This window comes from Medicago sativa, chromosome 3 (assembly GCF_051527215.1).
Source record: "Medicago sativa cultivar Bolivia chromosome 3, Bolivia_mono, whole genome shotgun sequence".
Classification (NCBI taxonomy): domain Eukaryota; kingdom Viridiplantae; phylum Streptophyta; class Magnoliopsida; order Fabales; family Fabaceae; genus Medicago; species Medicago sativa.
This window is the reverse complement of record NC_140751.1, coordinates 68,736,174-68,743,426: the sequence shown is the minus strand read 5'-3', so window position 1 is coordinate 68,743,426 and position 7,253 is coordinate 68,736,174. Positions and strand designations below refer to the sequence as shown.

The window sequence follows — 7,253 nt, the reverse complement described above, 5'->3', positions numbered from 1 at the left end:
CATTAAAAATTAGGGAAATGCTAACGAGTACCTCCAGACACTCTTTAACAACCATAAATGATAATTTTTTATGAAAATTTGTGTGTTCAATGTATTGTATTACAACAGGACACGAGAATAATGGCAATAATAGTAAAAGACAGAATGAAAAATGACACAAGATTTAACGTGGTATCCAGCAATGTGCTGACAAATCCACGGGTAGAGCCACTGAAATGAATTCATTATAATCGATAATTACATATTACAGATACTGAATAGTAGAGGTAACGCCAGTTATAGCAAAACCCGCTAACTATTGGTGCAAGAAACACTAACACACAAGGCTTTTATTTATATGGTCAAGTCTTTGCATATTTATTCATATTATCTGATGTGGAACATTTTCCCAACACTAATTCAAGGCATATTTCAACAATTCTCCACCTTGACTTGAATCCTGTCCAGATAACCAGATGCACCAGATGTAATTGATGTACCAGATGTGTCAGATGCATTACACATTAATGCCCAGATGAGCCGGCTCTGCCCCAGGTCTTGCCCCTCCAAGGGCAACCAACAACTTCTAACATTGAGCAAGTTCAAACAATGTTGAAACTTGCTCTGCCGAACCGGCTTGGTAAACGTATCATATGGGTTGTCTGTTGTATCCACTTTGTTTACCTCGAAAGTGGATGGGTCATAAGGATCCACTTCTTGTGCAACCTGTAAAGCATAGGAAACCATGTCCTCATAGCCATACCTCGTAGGAGGTACCCCAAAATTAGATCTTTTAGGGCGATTAAGAGCTATACTGTGATGTTCCCCTGATGCTAATGGAACAGTTGATGCTTCTGCTTCTGAATGTGATTGAGGAGAGCCCTTCTCTGCTTCACAAATAGCCTCGGTTCTCTCTGCTCCACCTGCTTCTCAATACCACAGTCTTCCGGAATAGTGAACTTCACAGTTGGGTTAAACATGGAATTTTCATCAAAGACAACATTCCTACTTAAAATAACCCTCTTCCACTACAAAAAAACTGGTGAATTCCGGCAGGTTTATTGCGGCGGCTACCAATAACTGCCATTTTAAACAGTACGTTGTGGCGGTTTTAGTGACCGCCAGTATATACCGTGTATTACGGCAGTTTTAGCCGCCATTAAACTCTATTAATATTAAATAATTTATGCTGTGCATTATGGCAGTTTAAGCCGCCGGTATTCTCCAATTTTTTTTTTGGCCAGCCCTTTTACTTTCCCTCTCTCGAAAAACAAATTTTTACTTTCCCTCTCCTCTTTTTTAGTGAAATTGTCCCTCTCTTTTCTTCCCCCTTATTCTTTTCTTTTTCACTTCTTTATCCGTAAACAAAAACTCCCCTCCCTCTAAACAAAACACTTCTCTCTCGTCACTGGATCTTTCCCCACCGTCTGTCGGAAACCTTTGCCGTCGTCTCCCACTTCATGAGGTAAGTTCGTTTCCGTCGTCTCCAATATTTTAGAAACTGCAAGGTTAATCGACTCCCCTCTTTGTTTCAGAAAACATACATTCCTTGCGAGTTTATCATCATCATCCCTCCATTGTTGGTGAAAAATGCAGGTTTGTTTTCTAATTTAAGTCTTTAATTAGGTTCAATCTCTCTTTTGCGTTATTTCTTAAATCCCATATGAAAACCCTAATTTATTTTGATGTTCCCTTCTCGTAAGAAATTTTACTTTGGGTTGGTATTATTTGTTCATGTATCAAGGATTCAATGTTGCTCTGGTCTAATTTAGATTTTGGAATGTGAAGACATTTTTCTTTGATGTATATTCAATCATTTTTTTACAGATCTTGGATGTCAAATTTATCATTAGTCCAAGAATAATTCGGTTATTTTTATTTTTTTATGGATTTTTTTGCTTAATCAGTCAAAGATGGAAGCTTATCAATTTTTGGATTTTGGGTTGTGGAATAGTTTGGGTTTTCATGATTGTTTTTGTTAGTTTGGTTTTAATATTTATATTTTAAATGCTTGGTGTTCTTTTCATTCTGAAGGTGAAGCTTTCTAGTTCTGAGTTTCATGTTATTTTTTAAATCTTTGATTTTGAAACCTACTTGTAAAGCTAAAAGCACATGAAAAAAAGCTTAATTAGTTGGATTTTAATGAACAGGTTGATTGGAAAAGTAGTTGCAGATCACTATCGCAAGTGGATAATTCAGCAGACTCAGTGAGTAGAATTAAACTAATGTCCAAGTGCCATCAATAATCTCAATATGTACTATTTAAGTGAATATATCTTCGTGTGGATTTCAGGTGACGAAGTTGTGTGACTCGAGGTCTTATGATGATGGTATATATTGTGTCCAGTGAACCAAGGTGGGTTCTTTCATATCCATTGGCACAAATGGTGCTCAAGTTTGCCATGACATGCGGGTTTCAAGTGACTCTATTGGCATGTCTGTAGGTCACAAGTATGAGATGAGAAAAGAATTTGGCAAATACACATTGAACTAGCATTAGTAATAATGTTTTATAAAGTTAATTGTATGTATGTAGTGAAATTGATGGCAATTTTTATCTTTCAACTTGACAGGTATAATGGTCCTGTGTTGACAAAAAAACTTGCTTCTAGTGGTAATGATAATCAGGTATGCCAACTCACACAACTTTGAGACTAATAGAGCACTCCGGTGTCCCCTCACCCGAGCACTCTTTTGTCTGGAGGTGGAACTTCTGACAGGTGTATTCGTTAATGGCACTAGATGTCACTTTGCACAGCATGGCAATTCATCTGAGTTTCCTTGATAGAACGCGGCAGAGACACCTTCGTATGAGATTTGGAAGAGTTTGTTTGACGACAATTGCACTAGAAATTGGGTAATATATATAGTTTGCTTTAGTATTGAATCCTAGGTGATTGTACTGCTATCATCCCCTGCATTTAATTTACTATTTTGCATTCTAATTTATGAACAACAATTGTGGAAATAACTAATATTTCTAAAACTATTTTACCGATATACTCTCGATGCAACTTATATGAAGCAGGAACTAAGAAAAAGACTTTTGAATTTCATATCTATTGCCCTGTAAATGGTGTTAAATCATTCTTTTACTTACTGATTTATAATCTCAATTGGTGTCCTTAATATTTTTCTTATTTATATTTGATGTTTAGTTATGTAAATAATTTATATATACTTTGTGAAAGAGTCAGTTTGGTGATGGTATTTTGCAAATATTGTACATGATATGAGCGGCTACTATATTGTTTACATATAAATAGTTAGTTTATACTCTAGTCCAGCCATATTGGACAGAAATCAATTGTTAATACCCCTTATGGTTACTAATTGGTGTGATACAATTGGTTGTTTACTCTGCAGATAGAGAAGACCAGAAGTTTGGGTTCACAGTATCTGAAGAAGACATGTTTCTGAATGGTTCTCAGCCATGCTTGCCAACAGAATCTAAGGTAGAATCTACGACAATGGAAACAGCTACACATTCTCTCAAAGAGGTTGTCCATTTATGTACAGCTTGACAGTCCATTTGTAAGGCCAATTGACCATATTGTATGAGGTCGTGTTGTTATTATTTAGTCTTAACTATTGGTACTTTGTGTGAATGATTGAGAATATTTTTGTTTTCATTTGTTAACTCCAAATTTTATGGTGCTAGGACATTTAAGTATTCTTTTACACTTCAATATGTTTTTCCTTTCTTTTCTATCCTTTGTAGCATAAAAGGCTAGACTTTCATATTATGATGCTGAAGACTTTACAATATTGACATTGCTGGGTGAAATTATTCTATTATATTATGAGAAATTATGGAGAAAAGGCTCAAATGAATAAGATTATTTTCTACCATTTTTTTGTTGCAAAATGTACAAATTATGGCAGTTAAAACTGCCATAATCTGCTATTATTTTTTTAAACAAATGGTGGACATTGTGGCGGTTAAAACTGCCGCTATGTACATTTTTTTTTGTTGCTGAAAATGTATATTACGGCAGCTAAAACTGCCGTTTTATTCGAAATTTTAGCTGCCGCAATGCACAACGCGTATTCTGGCAGGTACCATGGCGGCTCTTATTAAACCGCCGTTTTAAACTTTGTGGCAGGAAAAATTTCGGCAGTTTTGAAAACGACACTTTTGTATATAGTGGCGGCTAAAACCGCCGCAACAAGCAAATTTTAGCCGCCGGAAATCACGCGATTTTTTGTAGTGTTCTCATATGGGGACCAAATCCTATATCCTTTCACACCATCTCTATAACCTACAAATACTCCTTTATTCGCTCTTGGCTCCAACTTCCCCTCATTGACATGATAGTAGACCATGCAACCAAAAACCCTCAAATTAGAATAATTAGCAGATTTCCCAGACCACAATTCATAAGGAGTTTTCAGATTTATACATGTGTGAGGTCCACGATTTATCAGATAACATGATGTGTTAATTGTATTTGCCCAAAACATTCTAGTTAACCTAACATTCGAGAGCATACACTGAGTTCTTTCCAGAAGTGTCTGATTCATACGTTATGCTACACCATTATGATGAGGTGTATTCCTAACCGTATGATGCCTGGAAATCCATTCAGTCTTGCAAAACTCATTAAACTCAGACCAACATAATTCCAAACCATTATCAGTTCGCAGTCTCTTGACCTTCTTCCAAGTTTGATTCTCCACTAATGTCTTCCAGTACTTGAAGTTCTTGAAAGCATCACTCATATGCTTCATTATGAATATCCAGGTCATCCTTGAATAATCATCAATCAACAATAGAAATTACTTGTGACACCCAAAAGACACCATACGTGAAGGCCCCCAACAATCAGCGTTGATGTAATCTAGTGTGCCCTTTGTTCTATGGATCATTTTTGGAAACTTATTGCGATGTAGTTTCCCAAAAACACAGTGTTCACATAATCCAAGATCCTTTATCTTCTGCCCACAAAGAAGATCGTCGTTAGCCAGAATTTGCATCCCCATCTCACTCATATGCCCAAGCCTCATATGCCACACTTCGTCATATCTTCTTGGTCAATCTTAGAGGAAGCAACAACCCTAGAATCAGTTAGGGTAATACCTTGTAGAAAGTACAGAGTACACCGCTTCACACCTTTTAAAATTACACTTGAACCCTTGCAAACATGTATAACTCCACCTTCACCTTTGAAACTAAACCCCTTCTTGTCCATAAAACTCATAGATATCAGATTCTTCGCATGTGTCGAACATGTCTAACTTTGTTTAGTGTACATAATTTACCATCATGAGTCCTAATCTTGATATAGCTCATCCCAACCACCTTGCAGGCAGAACTATTGGTCGTAGCAATATTGAACCATCATGCTCTTCTGAATCATCTTTACGGAATAAAGGAGGAAAGATGAATTGAACCAGATACAAAATTCCTTCTTCTATTTCCTCTAAAAAAAAATCATTTCCTTTAACACAAAATTATTTCCTCTAAAATTCTTGCCAATGAATTTCTGGATATTGAATTTCTTTCTTTATTTTTTGTCAATTGAATTTTTGGATATTGAGAAATAAAAAATAGGTAATTGGATTTTTTGATATTGAATTTCCTTCTTCTTCCTTCGAATTTAGTTTTCAGCTTCCGGTTCAAAATGAATGAGTAGATCTGAAAGAGGGGGAAAGCGAAGGGGGTGATGTTGTAATAAAAGGAGAACACTGATTCACCGATCTAGATCTTAGTCATCAACATCGACAACACATTGACGGTGATGTGTCATTTATGGAGGGATGCGTTTTTTTGAATCTAGTCCAATAACTTCAGTATTTTTAATATCAAAGAATGAGGGTATGTTGTTTTGAAGATTGGAAAAGAGATAATAAGAGTATAGATGAGTATATACTTTTTTGGGTTGTTGTTGTTTTTACTATTGTTTGAATTTGATGAGGGATAATGAAGAGTTTGATGATGATGAAAATTTGATGATGATTTTTTATTTTATTTTCTGAGTTGATTTAATTTTATGAAGAAGACTAAGTGTTTGATTTTTATTTTGTTTAAGGTGTTTTTCCTTTTTTTTTAAATCCTTATTTATTAATTTTGTTAGGTCTGCAGCAATTTAACCTAATATTTTTCCTCCAATTTGCTGTTTTAGGTTAGCAGTACTAGTAATTTAACCTAACAAATTTCATCTCAAAAAAATGCATCGCACCAATTTCATTCATATCCTCTTACTTTTAACAAAATTTTATACACTTATTTAATACTAAAAAAATACATCGCACCAATTTCATTTCTATCACTATGCACGATGCATTTATTATTCACAACTAGACGTTGCTTTTATCTTAAAGAAGACATGTTTTCCATCACAAACTCAAGCAAAATTGTTGTTGGTAAATTATGTCACATTTTCATTAATTCTCATTCACTTCAAATGGATAAATACAAAACATATTTTTCGTTCCTATCGTCGTGCCTTTTTTTTTTGACAATATTTTATACACTTTTATTTTTGAAGGAAATATTTTGTACACTTATTTAATACTAAAAAAATGCATCGCACCAATTTCATTCCTATCATGTTACCTTTTTTTTTTACAATATTTTCTACACTTATTTAATACGTTTACAAACATAATACCTTAATTTCCATGCAAACTCGGCTACCCTAATTTCATATTTTATATTTCTCCACTTATTTAATGTGTGATGAAACTACATGCCATGTACTAAAAATTTCATATTTCTTTTACCGAATTATTGATAGAATTACCAAATTTTCTTTTATAATATTTTGTTTTTTTTTTAACACGGCGAACAATTTGGGAATTCCACTTTAAGACATATTGATTTTTCTTGTTCAAAAAAAAGACATATTGATTTTTTTTAATTTCTTCTATAGAGGCATTTCGCCGTCGAAGATGATATCCAATTCATCTTTAAGTTGTGCGGCTCTAGGTTTTTCAATTGGTTGATGGATTTCGCTTTTCCACCATTTTTTATTATTCTCTAAAAAAAAGCATATTTTTTATTACTCCCTCAGGTCCTTATTACAAGAAGAAAAGTCAAAAAACATCAATACCAATGCTATTATTAATTGTTGTAACTTTTTAAATATTTTTACAAATATATCCTTATAGAATGTTATGAAACATTAAATACATCCACTAATATTAAAATGACAATCGTTAAATGAGGGATAAAAAAGTCTTTTAAATAATAACTACATCTTAAATGTTGTGACTTTTTCTTATAATTAGGACCAAAACATTTTTTAAAAAGTACTCCCTCCGTTTCAAAA

The 7,253-nt window shown here is 34.1% G+C and overlaps 1 long non-coding RNA gene across 7 annotated transcripts; it reads left to right on the top strand.

Annotated features, from left to right (window-relative positions):
- The first annotated feature begins 1,004 nt into the window (after window positions 1-1,004).
- LOC146939549 (uncharacterized) lies at window positions 1,005-3,639 on the top strand. Of its 7 annotated transcripts, none has more exons than XR_015031684.1 (7): window positions 1,161-1,444; window positions 1,515-1,575; window positions 2,130-2,186; window positions 2,273-2,335; window positions 2,553-2,607; window positions 2,700-2,836; window positions 3,346-3,639. It is a non-coding gene; the product is annotated as an uncharacterized LOC146939549 (long non-coding RNA). The 7 variants fall into 7 exon arrangements; XR_015031682.1 differs by having other exon boundaries at window positions 2,273-2,430; XR_015031688.1 differs by having other exon boundaries at window positions 1,165-1,444; window positions 2,722-2,836.
- Window positions 3,640-7,253: the final 3,614 nt, after the last annotated feature.